The sequence below is a fragment of the Bufo bufo genome, chromosome 4 (genome assembly GCF_905171765.1).
Source record: "Bufo bufo chromosome 4, aBufBuf1.1, whole genome shotgun sequence".
Lineage (NCBI taxonomy): Eukaryota > Metazoa > Chordata > Amphibia > Anura > Bufonidae > Bufo > Bufo bufo.
The window spans coordinates 55,485,240-55,508,967 of NC_053392.1; the positions used below are offsets into that span (position 1 = coordinate 55,485,240).

At 43.8% G+C, this 23,728-nt stretch overlaps 1 protein-coding gene across 4 annotated transcripts in view; it reads right to left on the bottom strand.

Moving 5' to 3' along the window:
* Positions 1–23,728, bottom strand: part of LOC120997250 (cytochrome P450 2K6-like) — a 127,801-nt gene that overhangs the window by 88,184 nt on the left and 15,889 nt on the right. Inside the window, exon 1 of one of the 4 annotated variants that reach the window (XM_040427258.1) lies at positions 5,971–6,057. The exons of the other annotated variants lie outside the window; for them this stretch is intronic. The gene's annotated coding sequence lies outside the window, so the exon portion shown is untranslated. Of the gene's footprint in view, positions 1–5,970; positions 6,058–23,728 lie in introns of those variants that run through there. 4 annotated transcript variants of the gene reach the window in all.

Below are 23,728 nucleotides of genomic sequence, written 5' to 3' on the forward strand. Positions count from 1 at the left end.
AAATATGTTATATTCTAGGTTCTTCAAAGTAGCCACCTTTTGCTTTGATTACTGCTTTGCACACTCTTGGCATTCTCTTGATGAGCTTCAAGAGGTAGTCCCCTGAAATGGTCTTCCAACAGTCTTGAAGGAGTTCCCAGAGATGCTTAGCACTTGTTGGCCCTTTTGCCTTCATTCTGCGGTCCAGCTCACCCCAAACCATCTCGATTGGGTTCAGGTCCGGCGACTGTAGAGGCCAGGTCATCTGGCGCAGCACCTCATCACTCTCCTTCGTGGTCAAATAGCCCTTACTTTCAAAGTTTTCCCAATTTTTCGGCTGACTGACTGACCTTCATTTCTTAAAGTAATGATGGCCACTCGTTTTTCTTTACTTAGCTGCTTTTTTCTTGCCATAATACAAATTCTAACAGTCTATTAAGTAGGACTATCAGCTGTGTATCCACCTGACTTCTCATCAACGCAACTGATGGTCCCAACCCCATTTATAAGGCAAGAAATCCCACTTATTAAACCTGACAGGGCACACATGTGAAGTGAAAACCATTTCAGGGGACTACCTCTTGAAGCTTATCAAGAGAATGCCAAGAGTGTGCAAAGCAGTAATCAAAGCAAAAGGTGGCTACTTTGAAGAACCTAGAATATGACATATTTTCAGTTGTTTCACACTTGTTTGTTATGTATATAATTCCACATGTGTTAATTCATTGTTTTGATGCCTTCAGTGTGAATCTACAATTTTCATAGTCATGAAAATAAAGAAAACTCTTTGAATGAGAAGGTGTGTCCAAACTTTTGGTCTGTACTGTGCACGATCGTGGCATCTCAGTTAAAAAACAGTGTAAAATGAACATTAAAAAAAAATTAAATCAAACTTATCACCTCCATTTGCTCGCGATGGGCCAGCCGCCGCCATCTTGCTTCAAGATCTGTCATGAAATCTTGCGTGGCCCGAGGTGACGTCATCATGCACGGGATTTCGACTGAGATCTTCAATCAAGATGGCGGCGACCGGCCCATCACGAGCAAATGGAGGTGGTAAGTATGATTTTGTTTTTTACGCTATTTCATATTAAAACGATTCGCTACCACGAAGCAGGAGGAAATTCGGCTTCGTGGCAAATCGAATTTATCCTGAAATTCGGATCGAATTCCAACACTCATCTCTAATCACTGCCTACTGACCATCACACAATTCTCTCCTCTCCAGGTATGTCTGCACTGAACATTAATACTCCAGGCATCTTTTCCCAAGTCTGATTGTCCAAACATTTCATCTTTCCTTCTTCTCTTCCCCTGATATGTCTGCACTGACCATTAACCCTTTAATGACCAAGCCTAATGACCAAGCCAGATTTTAGAAATCTGGTATGTGTGACTTTATGAGACTCATTAACGGTATTGCACATCAAAGTAATTTTGACATTGTTTTTTCCTCACATATTGTACTTTATTTAATTGATAAAATTACACCTATGCAATTTGCATATATTTACTAAAAACACAAAAAAAATATTTTTGAAATGCATTTTTGCGCATTTTAACTGCAATATATCAGATATACACATACAGTGCCTTGCAAAAGTATTTACCCCCTTGAATTTTTTTAAATATTTTGGTGCCTCACAACCTGGAATTAACATGGATTGTTTGAGGATTTGCATCATGTCATTTACAGAACATGCCGACAACTTTGAATATGTTTTTTTTTTTTATTTATCGTGAAGCAAACAACAAATACGATAAAATAACAGAAAAGGTCAATGTGCATAACTATTCACCCCCTAAAGTCAATACTTTGTAGAGCCACCTTTTGCGGCAATCACAGCTCCAAGTCGCTTTGGATAAGTCTCTATGAGCTTGCCACATCTTGCCACTGGGATTTTTGCCCATTCCTCCTTGCAAAACTGCTCCAGCTCCTTCAAGTTGGATGGTTTGCGCTTGTGAACAGTAATCTTTAAGTCTGACCACAGATTTTCTATTGGATTGAGATCTGGGCTTTGACTAGGCCATTCCAACACATTTACAGGTTTTTCTTTAAACCACTCAAGTGTTGCTTTAGCAGCGTGTTTGGGGTCATTGTCCTGCTGGAAGGTGAACCTCCGTCCTAGCCTCAAATCACGCACCACTCTGTGCAGGTTTCAAGAATATCCCTGTATTTAGCAACATCCATCTTTCCCTCAACTCTGACCAGTTTCCCATCCCCCCAGCATGATGCTGCCACCACCATGTTTCACTGTGCGGATGGTGTTCTTTGGGTGATGTGAGTTTGCGCCAGACATAGCATTTTCTTTGATGGATGAAGATGGACCAGAGCACCTTCCTCCATACATTTTGGGAGTCTCCCACATGCCTTTTCGCAAACTCACAATGTGCCTTTTTGTATTTAGCTGAAAGTAATGGCTTTCTTCTGGCCACTCTGATATAAAGCCCAACTCTATGGAGCATACGGCTTATTGTCGTCCTATGTACAGATACTCCAGTCTCTGCTGTGGAACTCTGCAGTTCCTCCAGGGTTACCTTAGGTCTCTGTGCTGCCTTTCTGATTAATGCCCTCCTTGCCCAGTCCGTGAGTTTTGGTGAGAGGCCGTCTCTTGGCAGGTTTGCTGTTGTGCCATATTCTTTCCATCTGGTTATGATAGATTTGATGGTGCTCCTGGGAATAATCAAAGATTTGGATATTTTTTTATAACCTAACCCTGTACTTCTCAACAACATTGTCCCTTACTTGTTTGGAGAGTTCCTTGGTCTTCATGGCAGTGTTTGGTTAGTGATGCCTCTTGCTTAGGTGCTGCAGCCTCTGGGGCCTTTCAAAAAAAGTGTGTATATGTAATGACAGATCATGTGACACTTAGATTGCACACAGGTGACATCATTTCACTAATTATGTGACTTCTGAAGGTATTTGGTTGCACCAGTGCTTTTTATGGGCTTCCTAAGAAAGAGGATGAATACATGCGTACATGCCAATGTTATGTTTTCTATTTCTAAACAATAGTTTTGTTTATATATTTTTCTCATTTCACTTCACCAACTTAGACTATTGTGTTCTGATCCATCACATAAAATTCAGATTAATAAAACATTGAACTTAAGGCTGCAATGTAACAAAATATAAAAAAAGTCAAAGGGGGTGAATACTTTTGAAAGGCATTGTACATACTGTACAAACATGTTATCAGATTTATATTTCCATAGGTTTACTTTATATTAAAAGCAATTTTAACATGCTTTTTCTTTTCATTTTAACAGTTTAAAAAACTTACAGCTTTTTGAACTTTTAACCATATTTTTAAAAGTTTGAGACACAGCATGTTTTCCTGCACTGAACCAATTTTGTGCAAGCAGACAGGTATGACAATGATTAAAATCCCCCAAAGTGACCACATTTTAGAAACTAGACCCCTTAGAGGGCTGTCCTAGGGGTGTACTGAGTATTTTGGCCCCCAGGTTTTTTTGTAGGAATTAATGCAATGTAAGTGAAAAAAATAAATAAATTGCATCTTTTTCACAAACGTGTTTATTTAAAGACAGATTTTTTTGCATAGTGCACACACAAATGAAGAAATGCACCCCACATCTTGTCACCCTATTTCTCCAATTTTCAGAAGTATCCCCATTGTGGCCCTAAACCTGTGTCTGGACAAACGGCAGGGCCCAAAAGGAAAGGTGCACCCAGTGGTTCTCAGGGCACAAATTTTGCTTAAAAATGTTTCAGGCCCCAATGCACATTTTTACAGTCATAGAGCTGCTAAAATGATAAACCCCACCACCACGACCACCATAAATGAACCCATTAGGCATATAGTGACTATTTTGGCAGTACTATTTTTTTGTTAATTAATGCAAGTAAATATGCAATATGAAAATGTGTTGTTTTTTTAACTAATGTATTGCTGACATGACGGTTTTTATGCAAAACAGAAGAAACATGTCCCAAATTTTTTGGTGCACCACCAATATAGCTCTAATATGCTTACTTAACAAACAACTGGGCCTAAAATGGAGTGTGCAACCTTTGCCTTTCAGGGCAGAATTAAGGCTGGTTTCACACGGGCGTTGCGGATTGGGGCCGGATGCGTTCAGAGTGCGTTCAGTGAAACTCGCACTATTTTACAAGCAGGTTCAGTCAGTTTTGTCTGCGGTTGCGTTTAGTTGATCAGTTTTTTCAGCGCGGGTGCAATGCGTTTTGATGCGTTTTTCACACGAGTGAACTTGCTTGCGGATGCAATGTGTTTTTCACGCAGCCCCATTCACTTCTATGGGGCCAGGGCTGCGTGAAAAACGCATTATATAGAACATGCTGCGATTTTCACGCAGAACTGATGCGTGAAAAACAACGCTCGTGTACACAGACCCATTGAAATGAATGGGTCATGATTCAGTGCGGGTGCTATGCGTTCACGTCACGCATTGCACCCGCGCGGAAAACTCGCTTGTGTGAAAGGGACCTAAATGAATTTCAGGCCCTAGGTGGTACTGAGCTGTCACAGTGACTGAAGTCCCCGGAAATAGAAATATTTTTCAAAACTACACCTCCTAAGGTATTCATCTAGGGGTATAGTGGGAATTTTGAGAATTTGGATTGAGTGCTAGCAGGTGATGTAATAAATACATTTTGTATATATATAGCATGGCATAATATCACGTAAATCATGTTTAGTGGTTGATATTATCATGCTCGTGTGTGGGAGGAAAACACCACACCGAGCATAGGAGGGAAAGGGGATACCGGAATAAGGCCTGGAAACTAGGGAAGGAAGATGGACACCAACTAGAGATAACCCTAACTCCAATCCTGACAGACTACCAGTATGAACAGGCCCCAAAGATAGGCAAGTTTATACACCGGATACCTAGAATTCTCTCTCACCCTATAGAACCCTGGAACTAATGTCAGGACTGAGTCTACCTTTTCCTCCAAAGGGAAGGACAAACAGGAGTGTCCCTCAGGCCTAATGACAAACAACAGGGAAAGGCAACACACACATACAGTACAGACCAAAAGTTTGGACACACCTTCTCATTCAAAGAGTTTTCTTTATTTTCATGACTATGAAAATTGTAGATTCACACTGAAGGCATCAAAACTATGAATTAACACATGTGGAATTATATACATAACAAACAAGTGTGAAACAACTGGAAATATGTCATATTCTATGTTCTTCAAAGTAGCCACCTTTTGCTTTGATTACTGCTTTGCACACTCTTGGCATTCTCTTGATGAGCTTCAAGAGGTAGTCCGCTGAAATGGTTTTCACTTCACAGGTGCGCCCTGTCAGGTTTAATAAGTGGGATTTCTTGCCTTATAAATGGGGTTGGGACCATCAGTTGCGTTGAGGAGAAGTCAGGTGGATACACAGCTGATAGTCCTACTTAATAGACTGTTAGAATTTGTATTATGGCAAGAAAAAAGCAGCTAAGTAAAGAAAAACGAGTGGCCATCATTACTTTAAGAAATGAAGGTCAGTCAGTCAGCCGAAAAATTGGGAAAACTTTGAAAGTAAGGGCTATTTGACCATGAAGGAGAGTGATGGGGTGCTGCGCCAGATGACCTGGCCTCCACAGTCACCGGACCTGAACCCAATCGAGATGGTTTGGGGTGAGCTGGACCGCAGAGTGAAGGCAAAAGGGCCAACAAGTGCTAAGCATCTCTGGGAACTCCTTCAAGACTGTTGGAAGACCATTTCAGGGGACTACCTCTTGAAGCTCATCAAGAGAATGCCAAGAGTGTGCAAAGCAGTAATCAAAGCAAAAGGTGGCTACTTTGAAGAACATAGAATATGACATATTTTCTGTTGTTTCACACTTGTTTGTTATGTATATAATTCCACATGTGTTAATTCATAGTTTTGATGCCTTCATAGTCATGAAAATAAAGAAAACTCTTTGAATGAGAAGGTGTGTCCAAACTTTTGGTCTGTACTGTATATCAAAACAAAATAAAAAAGGGAACGGAAAAACACTTACAGTATCTTCAATGACGCTTTGGTAGCACCAGTAACTCAGCCAAGAACCAAACACAAGCTAGCCACAAGTCCAACAGAAGCTATAAACCGCACAGTATAGTGGGAGAAACAACAATAGAAACATAGAAACATACAAACATAGAATGTGTCGGCAGATAAGAACCATTTGGCCCATCTAGTCTGCCCAATATACTAAATACTATGGATAGCCCCTGGCCCTATCTTATATGAAGGATGGCCTTATGCCTATCCCATGCATGCTTAAACTCCTCCACTGTATTTGCAGCTACCACTTCTGCAGGAAGGCTATTCCATGCATCCACTACTCTCTCAGTAAAGTAATACTTCCTGATATTACTCTTAAACCTTTGCCCCTCTAATTTAAAACTATGTCCTCTTGTAGCAGTTTTTCTTCTTTTAAATATTCTTTCCTCTTTTACCTTGTTGATTCCCTTTATGTATTTAAAAGTTTCTATCATATCCCCTCTGTCTTGTCTTTCTTCCAAGCTATACATGTTAAGGTCCTTTAATCTTTCCTGGTAAGTTTTATCCTGCAATCCATGTACCAGTTTAGTAGCTCTTCTCTGAACTCTCTCCAAAGTATCAATATCCTTCTGGAGATATGGTCTCCAGTACTGAGCACAATACTCCAAATGAGGTCTCACTAGTGCTCTGTAGAGCGGCATGAGCACCTCCCTCTTTCTACTGGTAATTCCTCTTGCTATACACCCAAGCATTCTGCTAGCATTTCCTGCTGCTCTGTGACATTGTCTGCCTACCTTTAAGTCTTCTGAAATAATGATCCCTAAATCCTTTTCCTCAGATACTGAGGTTAGGACTGTATCACTGATTTTATATTCTGCTCTTGGGTTTTTACGTCCCAGGTGCATTATCTTGCACTTATCAACATTAAATTTTAGTTGCCAGATTTTTGACCATTCCTCTAGTTTTCCTAAGTCCTTTTCCATTTGGTGTATTCCTCCAGGAACATCAACCCTGTTACAAATCTTTGTGTCATCAGCAAAAAGACACACCTTACCATTGAGGCCTTCTGCAATTTCGCTGATAAAGATATTAAACAATATGGGTCCCAGAACAGATCCCTGAGGTACCCCACTGGTAACAAGACCTTGGTCTGAATATACTCCATTGACTACAACCCTCTGTTGCCTGTCCCTCAGCCACTGCCTAATCCATTCAACAATATGGGAGTCCAAGCCCAATGACTGCACTTTATTGATAAGCCTTCTATGTGGGACAGTATCAAAAGCCTTACTAAAGTCTAGATAAGCGATGTCTACTGCACCTCCTCCATCTATTATTTTAGTCACCCAATCAAAAAAATCAATAAGATTAGTTTGACTTGATCTCCCTAAAGTAAACCCATGCTGTTTTTCATCTTTCAATCAATGGGATTTTAGATGGTCCACAATCCTCTCCTTAAGTATGGTTTCCATTAATTTCCCCACTATTGATGTCAGGCTTACTGGCCTATAGTTGCCCGGTTCCTCCCTACTACCTTTCTTGTGAATGGGCACAACATTTGCTAATTTCCAATCTTCTGGGATGACTCCTGTTGCCAGTGATTGGTTAAATAAATCTGTTAATGGTTTTGCTAGTTCACCGCTGAGCTCTTTTAATAGCTTTGGGTGTATCCCATCAGGCCCCTGTGACTTATTTTTAAATAAAGAAGTTAAAATGACCACACTAGCAACACCTGGGGATAGAAGGTGTAGCAAGCACCAGAAACAACACAGACGTCATTTGATCCAAAAGAAAAGCATGTCAGATCAAACCATGTGTTTCCAGTCTCACAGATCTCCTGCCACCTGTCACAGGAACGTCCGTATGTCTTTGTACGCCCGTGACAGATATGCCACTTGTTTAGGCTACTTTCACACTCGCGTTTTGTGCGGATCCGTCATAGACAGATCTGTTCAGATAATACAACTGTCTGCAGATCCGTTTGTATTATCTTTAACGTAGCCAAGACGGATCCGTTTTGAACACCATTGAAAGTCAATGGAGGACGGATTCGTTTTCTATTGTGTCAGATTGTGTCAGTGAAAATGGATCCGTCCCCACTAAATTACATTGTGTCTCAGGACGAAAAAATTTGGCTTAGTTTCCTCAGACGGACACGAAAACGCTGCAAGCAGAGCGGAATGGAGACTGAACTAATGCAAACTGATGCATTCTGAGCGAATCCTTATCCATTCAGAATGCATTAGGGCAAAAACTGATCAGTTTTGGACCGCTTGTGAGAGCCCTGAACGGATCTCACAAACAGAAAGCCAAAACGCGAGTGTGAAAGTAGACTTATTCTGTGAAGTAGCAGGGAATAGAATAAACATTTTTTTTAAAAAGAATCAATTTGACATTGTTACAGCATATCAGCATGGCTTCATGAGGGATCGGTCATGTCAAACTAATTTAATCAGTTTCTATGAGAAGGTAAGTTCTAGACTTGACAGCGGCGAATCAATGGATGTCGTATATCTTCTCCAAAGCATTTGACACTGCACCGCATAAAAAGTTAGTATATAAAATGAGAATGCTTGGACTGGGAGAAAACGTCTGTATGTGGGTAAGTAACTGGCTCAATGATAGAAAACAGAGGGTTTTTATTAACGGTACACATTCAGATCGTGTCACTGTCACTAGTGGAGTACCTCAGGGGTCAGTATTGGGCCCTATCCTCTTCAAAATATTTATTAATGATCTTGTAGAAGGCTTGCATAGTAAAATATCTATTTTCGCAGATGACACTAAACTGTGTAAAGTAATTAACACTGAAGAGGACAGTATACTACTACAGAGCGATCTGGATAGATTGCAGGCTTGGGCAGAGAAGTGGCAGATGAGGTTTAACACTGACAAATGTAAGGTTATGTCACCCGTACATACTAAATGGTAAAACACTCGGTAACACTGACATGGAAAAGGACCTAGGAATTTTAATAAACAGCAAACTAAGCTGCAAAAAACAGTGTCAGGCAGCTGCTGCCAAGGCCAATAAGATAATGGGTTGCATCAAAAGGGCATAGATGCCCATGATAAGAACATAGTCCTACCACTTTACAAATCACTGGTCAGACCACACATGGAGTACTGTGTACAGTTATGGGCTCCTGTGAACAAGGCAGACATAGCAGAGCTGAAGAGGGTACAGAGGAGGGCAACTAAAGTAATAACTGCAAATTAGTATATATGTGACACCGCGCTCTCCCTAGCTCCTAACAGCCTACTGTTACACAGTGGAGGCTTGACAGACACTTTTGCTAATAAGTAACAAACAGTGGTTACCTGTTCAATAGTGCTTGCTCCGTGGCTAATCCTTCCTTCTTAGTGTAATCCTACGTACTGCTGGGTGTTGAGCTAAGGTAACTATCACAAGAAGAGAAGCAGGGGCGGCACAGTAACGCAAACAGTCCTAATCACACAGCCTGGAGGAGGTAATGGGCTGCTTCAGGATCTGCACACTCGCGGCGGTGCTCAGCTGTGATAGCAGGGAGACTGTCACAAATGAAGTAGCGGAGGATGAATGAACAGCGGCACTCACCAGTGTGATGAAATTCAAGTGGGTACTTTATTCCAACAGGCAGGGGGCAGACAATTCTATACACGCATGTAAAGAGCAGCGACGGCCGTTTCACGCTAACAAGCGCTTCCTCAGGCTCTGCGTCCGCGCATGTATTGCGCGTCATCCTTTTAAATAGCGGCACCGGCAGTTGTCAATGTGATCGACAACACAGCTGTGCCTTCATTAAAAGTGAACACAAAAAGTGTATATAAACGAGCAAGCAAAAGACAACAAGCAACAGGCAATAAGGTATAATGACACAAATAGAAATCATGATAGCAAGGTATATCTACAAAAAGGGACTTAAATCGTTCCAATCATTTAAGCCCAGTTCACCCCGGGCCTGGGTCTGCAGAATCCATCTAGCTTCCCTCTGCAGGAGTTGACGATGTCTGTCTCCCCCCTGCAGAGGGGTAGACACAGTTTCAAGCCCCGTGAAGGAAATACAATCAGTGCTGCCTCCATGTGTGTTCCTAACTAGGGATGAGCGAACCTGAACTGTATAGTTCGGGTTCGTACCGAATTTTGGGGTGTCCGTGACACAGACCCGAACAGGAACATTTTCGTAAAAGTCCGGGTTCGGTGTTCGGCGCTTTCTTGGCGCTTTTTGAAAGGCTGCAAAGCAGCCAATCAACAGGCGTCATACTACTTGGCCCAAGAGGCCATCACAGCCATGCCTACTATTGGCATGGCTGTGATTGGCCAGTGCACCATGTGACCCAGCCTCTATTTAAGCTGGAGTCACGTAGCGCCGCACGTCACTCTGCTATGATCAGTATAGGGAGAGGTTGCAGCTGCGCCGTTAGGGCGAGATTAGGCAGATTAACTCCTCCAAAAGACTTCATTCTGTGATCGATCTGCAGCTGTGGATCATTGAAGTGCTATTATTGACTTGCTCACTTTTTTGAGGCTGCCCAGAGCGTTTTTAGATCACTTTTTTTCTGGGGTGATCGGCGGCCATTGTGTGACTTGTGGTGCGCCATCACCAAGTGTATTTAACGATCGATAGTGTGGTTATTTTGTGCTATATCCTACATCAGCTGCAAGCTGAGCCTGTGTCACCAAAGTGCATTTAACCATCAACAGTCTGATTATTTTTTGGCCATATACTACATCTGGTGCAGGCTGAGCCTGTGTCACCCAAGTGCATTTAACCATCAACAGTGTGGTTATTTTTTGGCCATATATTACATCAGGGGCAAGTTGAGCCTGTCACCCAGCGCCTAAAAAATAGACCTGACATTTCTATTCAACTAAATCTGTACTGTTTTAGCTGGTCAAGTTATTTGTATTGACCGTAAAAGCACACTTTTTTTTCTGGGTTGAAAAAGCATTCCCAAATTTGCCATTCTCAAAATAACTAGTTTCTGGTATTTGAGGCCTACTTGAAATCTATCCCAAAAAGAAAATCTTACATTGAAGGTATTGATAGTGTCATTCAGAAAAACCTAAGACACACGCTAGCGTGCTGATAGAAGTGTGATTCTGTGATTAAACCTATACCTGCCACACAGCGCAAAAAAGAAAACAGGTCTCACATCTCTATTCAACCAAATCTGCACTGTTTTAGCTGGTCAAGTTATTTGTAGTGACCGTAAAAGCAGACTTTTTGTTCTGGGTTGAAAAAGCATTCCCAAATTTGCCATTCTCAAAATAACTAGTTTCTGGTATTTGAGGCCTACTTGAAATCTATCCCAAAAAGAAAATCTTACATTGAAGGTATTGATAGTGTCATTCAGAAAAACCTAAGACACACGCTAGCGTGCTGATAGAAGTGTGATTCTGTGATTAAACCTATACCTGTCACACAGCGCAAAAAAAAAACAGGTCTCACATCTCTATTCAACCAAATCTGCACTGTTTTAGCTGGTCAAGTTATTTGTAGTGACCGTAAAAGCACACTTTTTTTTCTGGGTTGAAAAAGCATTCCCAAATTTGCCATTCTCAAAATTGTGGTGAATGGGAACAATGAGGAAAACATCTAATAAGGGACGCGGACGTGGACATGGTCCTGGTGGTGTTAGTGGACCCTCTGGTGCTGGGAGAGGACGTGGCCGTTCTGCCACAGCCACACGTCCTAGTGAACCAACTACCTCAGGTCCCAGTAGCCAGCAGAATTTACAGCGATATTTGGTGGGGCCCAATGCCGTTCTAAGGATGGTAAGGCCTGAGCAGGTACAGGCATTAGTCAATTGGGTGGCCGACAGTGGATCCAGCACGTTCACATTATCTCCCACCCAGTCTTCTGCAGAAAGCGCACAGATGGCGCATGAAAACCAAGCCCATCGGTCTGTCACATCACCCCCATGCATATCAGGGAAACTGTCTGAGCCTCAAGTTATGCAGCAGTCTCTTATGCTGTTTAAAGACTCTGCTGCCAGGGTTTCCCAAGGGCATCCACCTAGCCCTTCCCCAGGGGTGGAAGAGATAGAATGCACCAACGCACAACCACTTATTTTTCCTGATGATGAGGACATGGGAATACCACCTCAGCACGTCTCTGATGATGACGAAACACAGGTGCCAACTGCTGCGTCTTTCTGCAGTGTGCAGACTGAACAGGAGGTCAGGGATCAAGACTGGGTGGAAGACGATGCAGGGGACGATGAGGTCCTAGACCCCACATGGAATGAAGGTTGTGCCACTGACTTTCACAGTTCGGAGGAAGAGGCAGTGGTGAGACCGAGCCAACAGCGTAGCAAAAGAGGGAGCAGTGGGCAAAATCAGAACACCCGCCGCCAAGAGACTCCGCCTGCTACTGACCGCCGCCATATGGGACCGAGCACCCCAAAGGCAGCTTCAAGGAGTTCCCTGGCATGGCACTTCTTCAAACAATGTGCTGACGACAAGACCCGAGTGATTTGCACGCTGTGCCATCAGAGCCTGAAGCGAGGCATTAACGTTCTGAACCTTAGCACAACCTGCATGACCAGGCACCTGCATTCAAAGCATGAACTGCAGTAGAGTAAACACCTTAAAAACAAGGAAGTCATTTAGGCTCCCCCTGCTACCTCTTCTGCTGCTGCCGCCTCGGCCTCTTCTGCTGCTGCCGCCGCCTCGGCCTCTTCTGCTGCTGCTGCCGCCGCCTCGGCCTCGGCCTCTTCCTCCGCCTCTGGAGGAACGTTTGCACCTGCCGCCCAGCAAACATGGGATGTACCACCAACACCACCACCTGCGTCTCCAAGCATCTCAACCATGTCACTCGGCAGCGTTCAGCTCTCCATCTCACAAACATTTGAGAGAAAGCGTAAATTCCCACCTAGCCACCCTCGATCCCTGGCCCTGAATGCCAGCATTTCTAAACTACTGGCCTATGAAATGCTGTAATTTAGGCTGGTGGACACACACAGCTTCAAACAGCTCATGTCACTTGCTGTCCCACAGTATGTTGTTCCCAGCCGCCACTACTTCTCCAAGAGAGCCGTGCCTTCCCTGCACAAACAAGTGTCCGATAAAATCAAGTGTGCACTGCGCAACGCCATCTGTGGCAAGGTCCACCTAACCACAGATACGTGGACCAGTAAGCACGGCCAGGGACGCTATATCTCCCTAACTGCACACTGGGTAAATGTAGTGGCGGCTGGGCCCCAGGCGGAGAGCTGTTTGGCGCAAGTCCTTCCGCCGCCAAGGATCGCAGGGCAACATTCTTTGCCTCCTGTCTCCTCCTCCTCCTACTCAGCTTCCTCCTCCTCTTCTTCCACCTGCTCATCCAGTCAGCCACACACCTTCACCACCAACTTCAGCACAGCACGGGGTAAACGTCAGCAGGCCATTCTGAAACTCATATGTTTGGGGGACAGGCCCCACACCGCACAGGAGTTGTGGCGAAATGGGCGAAATCTCGTTGCAGCTCTGGGACTAGCCGGTTTGACGCACATCCATTGCCTGGCGCATGTGCTGAATTTGGTGGTGCAGAAGTTCATTCGCAACTACCCCGACATGTCAGAGCTGCTGCATAAAGTGCGGGCCGTCTGTTCGCGCTTCCGGCGTTCACACCCTGCCGCTGCTCGCCTGTCTGCGCTACAGCGTAACTTCGGCCTTCCCGCTCACCGCCTCATATGCAACGTGCCCACCAGGTGGAACTCCACCTTGCATATGCTGGACAGACTGTGTGAGCAGCAGCAGGCCATAGTGGAGTTTCAGCTGCAGCACGCCCGGGTCAGTCGCACTGTGGATCAGACCCACTTCACCACCAATGACTGGGCCTCCATGCGAGACCTGTGTGCACTGTTGCGCTGTTTCGAGTACTCCACCAACATGGCCAGTGGCGATGACGCCGTTATCAGCGTTACAATACCACTTCTATGTCTCCTTGAGAAAACACTTAGGGCGATGATGGAAGAGGATGTGGCCCAGGAGGAAGAGGAGGAAGAGGGGTCATTTTTAGCACTTTCAGGCCAGTCTCTTCGAAGTGACTCAGAGGGAGGTTTTTTGCAACACCAGAGGCCAGGTACAAATGTGGCCAGACAGGGCCCACTACTGGAGGACGAGGAGGACGAGGATGAGGAGGAGGTGGAGGAGGATGAGGATGAAGCATGTTCACAGCGGGGTGGCACCCAAAGCAGCTCGGGCCCATCACTGGTGCGTGGCTGGGGTGAAACACAGGACGATGACGATACGCCTCCCACAGAGGACAGCTTTTTCTTACCTCTGGGCAGCCTGGCACACATGAGCGACTACATGCTGCAGTGCCTGCGCAATGACAGCAGAGTTGCCCACATTTTAACGTGTGTGGACTACTGGGTTGCCACCCTGCTGGATCCCCGGTACAAAGACAATGTGCCCACCTTACTTCCTACACTGGAGCGTGATAGGAAGATGCGCGAGTACAAGCGCACGTTGGTAGACGCGCTACTGAGAGCATTCCCAAATGTCACAGGGGCACCAGTGGAAGCCCAAGGCGAAGGCAGAGGAGGAGCAAGAGGTCGCCAACGCAGCTGTGTCACGCCCAGCTCCTCTGAGGGCAGGGTTAGCATGGCAGAGATGTGGAAAAGTTTTGTCAACACGCCACAGCTAAGTGCACCACCACCTGATACGGAACGTGTTAGCAGGAGGCAACATTTCACTAACATGGTGGAACAGTACCTGTGCACACCCCTCCACGTACTGACTGATGGTTCGGCCCCATTCAACTTCTGGGTCTCCAAATTGTCCACGTGGCCAGAGCTAGCCTTTTATGCCTTGGAGGTGCTGGCCTGCCCGGCGGCCAGCGTTTTGTCTGAACGTGTATTCAGCACAGCAGGGGGCGTCATTACAGACAAACGCAGCCGCCTGTCTACAGCCAATGTGGACAAGCTGACGTTCATAAAAATGAACCAGGCATGGATCCCACAGGACCTGTCCATCCCTTGTGCAGATTAGATATTAACTACCTCCCCTTAACAATATATTATTCTACTCCAGGGCACTTCCTCATTCAATACTATTTTTAATTTCATTTTACCATTATATTGCGGGGCAACCCAAAGTTGAATGAACCTCTCCTCTGTCTGGGTGCCGGGGCCTAAATGTGTGACAGTGGCCTGTTCCAGTGGTGGGTGACGTGAAGCCTGATTCTCTGCTATGACATGAATACAGATTCTGCGCTGACATAAGGCCAGATTCTCTGTTACGGGACCGCTCTCCTCTGTCTGGGTGCCGGGGCCTAAATGTGTGACAGTGGCTTGTTCCAGTGGTGGGTGACGTGAAGCCTGATTCTCTGCTATGACATGAAGACAGATTCTGCGCTGACATAAGGCCAGATTCTCTGTTACGGGACCGCTCTCCTCTGTCTGGGAGCCGGGGCCTAAATGTGTGACAGTGGCCTGTTCCAGTGGTGGGTGACGTGAAGCCTGATTCTCTGCTATGACATGAAGACAGATTCTGCGCTGACATAAGGCCAGATTCTCTGTTACGGGACCTCTCCTCTGCCTGGGTGCCTGGGCCTAAATGTGTGACAGTGGCCTGTTCCAGTGGTGGGTGACGTGAAGCCTGATTCTCTGCTATGACATGAAGACTGATTCTGCGCTGACATGAAGCCAGATTCTCTGCTATGGCATGAAGAGACTGATTCTCTGCTGACATGAAACCAGATTCTTTGCTATGGCATGAAGAGACTGATTCTCTGCTGATGTGAAGCCAGATTCTCTGCTATGGGACCTCTGTCCAATTGATATTGGTTCATTTTTATTTTTTTAATTTTAATTTTAATTCATTTCCCTATCCACATTTGTTTGCAGGGCATTTACCTACATGTTGCTGCCTTTTGCAGCCCTCTAGCTCTTTCCTGGGCTGTTTTACAGCCTTTTTAGTGCCCAAAAGTTCGGGTCCCCATTGACTTCAATGGGGTTCGGGTTCGGGACGAAGTTCGGATCGGGTTCGGATCCCGAATCCGAACATTTCCGGGAAGTTCGGCCGAACTTCTCGAACCCGAACATCCAGGTGTTCGCTCAACTCTATTCCTAACATGTTCTATAAGGCTTGGACAGCCTTTTCCCGTTTTAACAGAATTAAAATGCTCTCTTACTCTTTCAAAGAGGCACCTGATCGTTTTCCCAACATAGAATCGCCCACATTCGCACAGTAGCAAATACACCACGTAAGTGCTCCTGCAGTTTATAAAGCTCTTGATTCTATGTTGGGTGCCTCCAAACTCAACATACTTCTTCTGTGAGTTGTGTGCACACAAAGAACAGGTACCGCAACGAAAGTTACCATTAGGGATACTGCTCCTAAGCCAATTGCTATTTTTAATGGTCTGAAACCTACTTCTTACAAGCCTATCCCTGATTGTATGGCTTCTTCTAAATGATATAATGGGTTTCTGTTCCGTGAGTTTAGTCAGGGTTGCATCCCTCCTCAAAATGTCCCAATTTTTATATATCACTGAGCGTATACGTTCCGCCATGGGGCTATATTTGAAGGAGAATGCAAACCTCGAATCCCCTCTAGTGTCCCCTGTTTGTTTTATTCCTCTTCTCTCTCTACGTCCCCCGCCTTTCAATAGTTCTTCCTGGGAGAAAGACTGCTCTACTCTTTTCAAATCTTTATCCAGCAGGTCTTCTGGATAACCTCTGGCCAGCAGTCGCTGCTTCAATTCTAATGCTTGTTTTTGGTATCCACTATTCTAATGAATTGGCCGTATGGTACGGCCTTCTTGACATTCCATGGATGAAAGCTGTCATAGTGGAGCCACGACAGCCACGTCCAGGAATTGTAAGTTCTTCCCCCCAAAGTTAAGAGTAAATGTCATTCCCATGTCATTTGTATTGAGGTAACTGACAAAATTCCCGCACTGAGTTTCCGTGCCTTCCCATACTATAAAAATATCATCCACAAAGCGTAAATACGCCTTTAACTTGGGTAAAAATGGATTGGTGGTCGAATACACGCACTTGTCCTCCAACCTGGCAAGGTACATATTAGCGAACGTGCAGGATACGGGGGTCCCCATAGCCGTGCCCAGCTTTTGCCTATACCACTCATCTCCAAACTGGAACACATTGTTAGTGAAAATAAACTCAAGTTCCTCACCAATGAAGTCACAAAAAATCAGACTTTTTCCAAGGTTGGTCACGTTGTCAAGGACCGCCTCCACACCCGCATCATGTGGGATGCGGGTGTAGAGGCTTTCCACATCGAGGGATACCAACCGGTATCCTTCCTGCCAATGTAGATCCTTCAGGGCCAGTAAGAAATCATTGGTGTCTCTGAGGTAAGCAGGAGCGCTTACCAAAGCTGGCCTCAAAAGTCAGTCAACATATTTAGATAAAGGTTCAGTCACCGAGCCAATCCCCGCGACAATGGGACGTCCCGGGAGTGGCTCAGTGACTTGTGCACCTTTGGTAAAAAGTACCAAGACGGTCTTGTTGAAGATGGAGGAACAAGCTTGTCCAACATATTTTTGGGGAGAAAATCTGCCTCCACATATTTAGTGATTAAGGATCTGAGCAATTGCTGGGCACTAGGAAGGGGGTCCCCCCGTATCCTCTCGTAAGTGCGGGAATCCGCCACCTACTTCATTCATAAAGTAGGCGGCTCAGGCACGTGACATCAGTGAGTTACGGCCGGCCGCCCGCCCTGCTCTGCCTGCTACAGGACATTTAGTAAGTAGTACAGATGGGGCTGGGGATCGGAACTTCAATTAAAGTTATTATTATAAAAGGTTTAGGCAATAAAGCAGTGAGTGAGCGGCGGGGACGGAGTACAGTGACCGCACCGGCCCCACCGCATTTGCATGCCACCGGCTTCTTCTCCCTCCCCTCCCACAGGTTTAGCTCCGATATATTAGGGCATCTGTGGATGCCACTATTATGGGGTGGGGGATATGTGGATGGCACTGTTATGGGTTGGGGGATCTGTGGGTGACACATACACTGCGTGCAGAATTATTAGGCAAATGAGTATTTTGACCACATCATCCTCTTTATGCATGTTGTCTTACTCCAAGCTGTATAGGCTCGAAAGCCTACTACCAATTAAGCATATTAGGTGATGTGCATCTCTGTAATGAGAAGGGGTGTGGTCTAATGACATCAACACCCTATATTAGGTGTGCATAATTATTAGGCAATAATTGGGTCAAAAGAAGGACTTGACAGGCTCAGAAAAGTCAAAAATAGTGAGATATCTTGCAGAGGGATGCAGCACTCTTAAAATTGCAAAGCTTCTGAAGCGTGATCATCGAACAATCAAGCATTTCATTCAAAATAGTCAACAGGGTCGCAAGAAGCCTGTGGAAAAACCAAGGCGCAAAATATCTGCCCATGAACTGAGAAAAGTCAAGCGTGCAGCTGCCAAGATGCCACTTGCCACCAGTTTGGCCATATTTCAGAGCTGCAACATCACTGGAGTGCCCAAAAGCACAAGGTGTGCAATACTCAGAGACATGGCCAAGGTAAGAAAGGCTGAAAGACGACCACCACTGAACAAGACACATAAGCTGAAACGTCAAGACTGGGCCAAGAAATATCTCAAGACTGATTTTTCTAAGGTTTTATGGACTGATGAAATGAGAGTGAGTCTTGATGGGCCAGATGGATGGGCCCGTGGCTGGATTGGTAAAGGGCAGAGAGCTCCAGTCCGACTCAGACGCCAGCAAGGTGGAGGTGGAGTACTGGTTTGGGCTGGTATCATCAAAGATGAGCTTGTGGGGCCTTTTCGGGTTGAGGATGGAGTCAAGCTCAACTCCCAGTCCTACTGCCAGTTTCTGGAAGACACCTTCTTCAAGCAGGGGTACAGGAAGAAGTCTGCATCCTTCAAGAAAAACATGATTTTCATGCAGGACAATGCTCCATCACACGCGTCCAAGTACTCCACAGCGTGGCTGGCAAGAAAGGGTATAAAAGAAGAAAATCTAATGACATGGCCTCCTTGTTCACCTGATCTGAACCCCATTGAGAACCTGTGGTCCATCATCAAATGTGAGATTTACAAGGAGGGAAAACAGTACACCTCTCTGAACAGTGTCTGGGAGGCTGTGGTTGCTGCTGCACGCAATGTTGATGGTGAACAGATCAAAACACTGACAGAATCCATGGATGGCAGGCTTTTGAGTGTCCTTGCAAAGAAAGGTGGCTATATTGGTCACTGATTTGTTTTTGTTATGTTTTTGAATGTCAGAAATGTATATTTGTGAATGTTGAGATGTTATATTGGTTTCACTGGTAAAAATAAATAATTGAAATGGGTATATATTTGGTTTTTTGTTAAGTTGCCTAATAATTATGCACAGTAATAGTCACCTGCACACACAGATATCCCCCTAAAATAGCTAAAACTAAAAACAAACTAAAAACTACTTCCAAAAATATTCAGCTTTGATATTAATGAGTTTTTTGGGTTCATTGAGAACATGGTTGTGGTTCAATAATAAAATTAATCCTCAAAAATACAACTTGCCTAATAATTCTGCACTCCCTGTATATAGCAGTGCCATCCACAGATCCACCCCCCATAACAGTGCTATCCACAGATCCCCCTCCATAACAGTGCCATCCACAGATCACCCTCCCCCATAACAGTGCCATCCACAGATCCCCCCATAACAGTGCAACCCACAGATCCTCCCCATAACAGTGTCATCCACAGATCCCCCATAGTAGTGTCATGCACAGACCATTATTAGTTCAAAACCCACCAAAAGCACACCTTTTGTATAAAAAATTTTTTTTTTCTTATTTTCCTCCTCAAAAACCTAGGTGCGTCTTATGGGCCGGTGCGTCTTATAGGGTGAAAAATACAGAGGTTGCCACTTGAATCCTCTTTCACTCCTCCATGACGACATCATGGAGGATGTTAGAGACCTTTCTTTCCTCCACTTTCCATTTGAGGATGCCCCACAGATGCTCAATAGGGTTTAGGTCTGGAGACATACTTGGCCAGTCCAGCACCTTTACCCTCATTTTTTTTTAGCAATGCAGTGGTCGTCTTGGAGGTGTGTTTGGGGTTGTTATCATGTTCGAATACTGCCCTGCGGCCCAGTTCCGAAAGGAGGGGATCATGCTCAACTTCAGTATGTCACAGTACATGTCACAGTACAGGTTGGCATACATGGTTCTCTCAATGAACTGTAGCTCCCCACAGCCGACAGCACTCATATAGCCCCAAACCATGACACTTCCACCACCATGCTTGACTGTAAGCAAGACACTCTTGTCTTTGTACTCCTCACCTGGTTTCCGCCACACACGCTTGACACCATCTGAACCAAATAAGTTTATCTTGGTCTCATCAGACCACAGGACATGGTTCCAGTGATCCATGTCCTTAATCTGCCTTTCTTCAGCAAACTGTTTGCGGGCTTTCTTTTGCATCATCTTTAGAAGAAGCTTCCTTCTGGGACGACAGCCATGCACACCAATTTGATGCAGTGTGCGGCATATGGTCTGAGCACTGACAGACTGAACCCCCACCCCTTTACCCTCTCCAGCAATGCTGGCAGCACTCATATGTCCATTTTGAAAAGACAACCTCTGGATATGACGCTGAGCACGTGTACTCAACTTCTTTGGTCGACCATGGTGAGGCCAGTTCTGAGTGGCACCTGTCTTGTTAAACCACTGTATTTGTGTTGAGTTATTTTGAGGGCACACCAAATTTCCACTGTTATACAAGCTGTACATTGACTACTTTACATTGTATCAAATTGTCATATCTTCAGTGTTGTCCCATGAAAACATATAATAAACTATTAATAAACTATTTACAAAAATGTGAGAGGTATACTCAGTTTTGTGAGATACTTTGTATGGTAGTCCGTTATGCACACTGGTTAGTGCTTGTCAGATGTGGAACCCCTTTTCCTCACTCCCACTGTGGCATTTTTATGAACTCAGGACATACCCGTAGTTCCTGTCCCTAAATTTAGCGGCCAACACTTCATTGCTTTGAAAAAAGCAGGAAGATCCCTTTTGGATTTGCTTTCCTACCAGGTGCTGTGGAAAGCCATTTTTATTTTTTCGAATTGTTCCTCGGGCTCCTGTGTTTGATGTGTGCAGAAGTTCAAACAAGGACAGGAGTTTGAAATTGTCTGTATATATATGAGCCCCATTTGTCTGTAATGCCCTGCGGAATATAGTAGCGCTATATAAGTTCATAAAATAAATAAATATAGGTGATAACCTATGTGCAGTAAGGGCTGGATCCTATCCCAGACAATTTTACTGCTGACAGATTAGATAGGCAGGCACCCTGGAAGATTTATTTCTCTGTCCCTCACTTCGTAAATTCTAAAGGCGGAAGTATACCCTACTTCATTTTCGCAAAGCCTTTACAGCATTACCACATATTGTGCCCTTTTGGATTTTATACTATAAATTGTCTGATTAACAGTCTTCCCTTTAAAACACATTAGGGATTCGTCAATGCAGACATTTTTTTCAGGGGTGTAATGGGGTTTAAAGAGTAATTAAACATTTAATGAAGTTAATTAATTATTTTTTAAATGTATTTAATTTATGGATTTTGCATTTTTACTAGAGATATTCCCCCCTGTTTACTAGATTTCCCTGTGCGCTTTAAATTCACTATTCTCCACATCTCTGACTTCTCAGCGGTGTACGGAGTATGGGCTGTAACGGTGCAGTTTCTAGGTAAAAATTCTCTCAGGGCGAGTGTCAAAAAAACTCCCCCCCTCCCATCAAAACTGTTCGATGAAATCATATCAGAAGAGTACTTGCAACCGTGTCACCATATATTTTTTTTTTATGCTTAACCCCTTAGGGACACAGCCTTATTTCACCTTAAGGACCAGGCCATTTTTTGCAAATCTGACCAGTGTCACTTTAAGTGGTGATAACTTTAAAACGCTTTGACTTATCCAGACTATTCTGAGATTGTTTTTTCGTCACATATTGTACTTCATGACACTGGTAAAATGAAGTTAAAAAAAAAATCATTTTTATTTATAAAAAAAATACCAAATTTACCCAAAAATTTTAAAAAATTGCAAATTTCCAAGTTTCAATTTCTCTACTTCTATAATACATAGTAATACCTACAAAAATAGTTATTACTTTACATTCCCCATATGTCTACTTCATGTTGGGAATGATATTTTATTTTTGGGGGATGTTACAAGGCTTAGAAGTTTAGAAGCAAAAACCCACTTTTAGGGACCAGTTCATGTCTGAAGTCACTTTGTGAGGCTTACATAATAGAAACCACCCAAAAATGACCCCATTCTAGAAACTACACCCCTAAAGGTATTCAAAACTGATTTTACAAACGTCGTTAACCCAAGAGTTAATGGCAAATGGTGATACAATTTCAGAATTTAGATTTTTGGGCAAATTTTCCATTTTAATCCATTTTTTCCAGTAACAAAGCAAGGGTTAACAGCCAAACAAAATCCTGTATTTATTTCCCCGATTCTGTAGTTTGCAGAAACACCCCATATGTTGCCGTAAACTACTGTATGGGCACACAGTAGGGCGTAGAGAGAAAGGTGCGCAGTATGGTTTTTGGTAGGCAGATTTTGCTGGACTGTTTTTTTTGACACCATGTCCCATTTGAAGCCCCCCTGATGCACGCCTAGAGTAGAAACTCCATAAAAGTGACCACATCTAAGAAACTAAACCCCTCAAGGTATTCAAAACTGATTTTACAAACTTTGTTAACCCTTTAGGTATTGCACAAGAGTTATTGGCAAATGGAGATGAAATTTGAGAATTTCAATTTTTTGGCAAATTTTCCATTTTAATCCATTTTTTCCAGTAACAAAGCAAGGGTTAACAGCTAAACAAAATGCTATATTTACTTCCCCGATTCTGTAGTTTGCAGAAACACCTCATATGTGGCCATAAACTACTGTACGGGCACACAGTAGGGCGTAGAGGGAAAGGTGCGCCGTATGGTTTTTGGAAGGCAGATTTTGCTGGACAGTTTTTTTTGACACCATGTCCCATTTGAAGCCCCCCTGATGCACCCCTAGAGTAAAAACTCCATAAAAGTGACCCCATATAAGAAACTACACCCATCAAGGTATTCAAAACTGATTTTACAAACTTTGTTAACCCTTTAAGTGTTCCACAGGATTTAATGGAAAATAGAGATACAATTTCAAAATTTCACTTTTTTGGCAGATTTTCCATTTTAATAATTTTTTTCCAGTTACAAAGCAAGGGTTAACAGCCAAATAAAACTCAATATTTATGGCTCTGATTCTGTAGTTTACATAAACACCCCATATGTGGTTGTAAACCGCTGTACGGGCACACAGCAGGGTGCAGAAGGAAAGGAATGCCATACGGTTTTGGAAGGCAGATTTTGCTGGACCAGTTTTATTGACACCATGTCTCATTTGAAGCCCCCCTGATGCACCCCTAGAGTAGAAACTCCAAAAAAGTGACCCCATTTTAGAAACTACGGGATAGGGTGGCAGTATTGTTGGTACTAGTTTAGGGTACATATGATTTTTGGTTGCTCTATATTACACTTTTTGTGAGGCAAGGTAACAAGAAATAGCTGTTTTGGCACCGTTTTTATTTTTTGTTATTTACAACATTCATCTGACAGGTTAGATCATGTGATATTTTTATAGACCAGGTTGTCACGGATGCGGCAATACCTAATATGTATACAATTTTTTTATTTATGTAAGTTTTACACAATGATTTCATTTTTTAAAATAAACAAAATCATATTTTAGTGTCTCCATAGTCTGAGAGCCATAGTTTTTTCAGTTTTTGGGCAAATA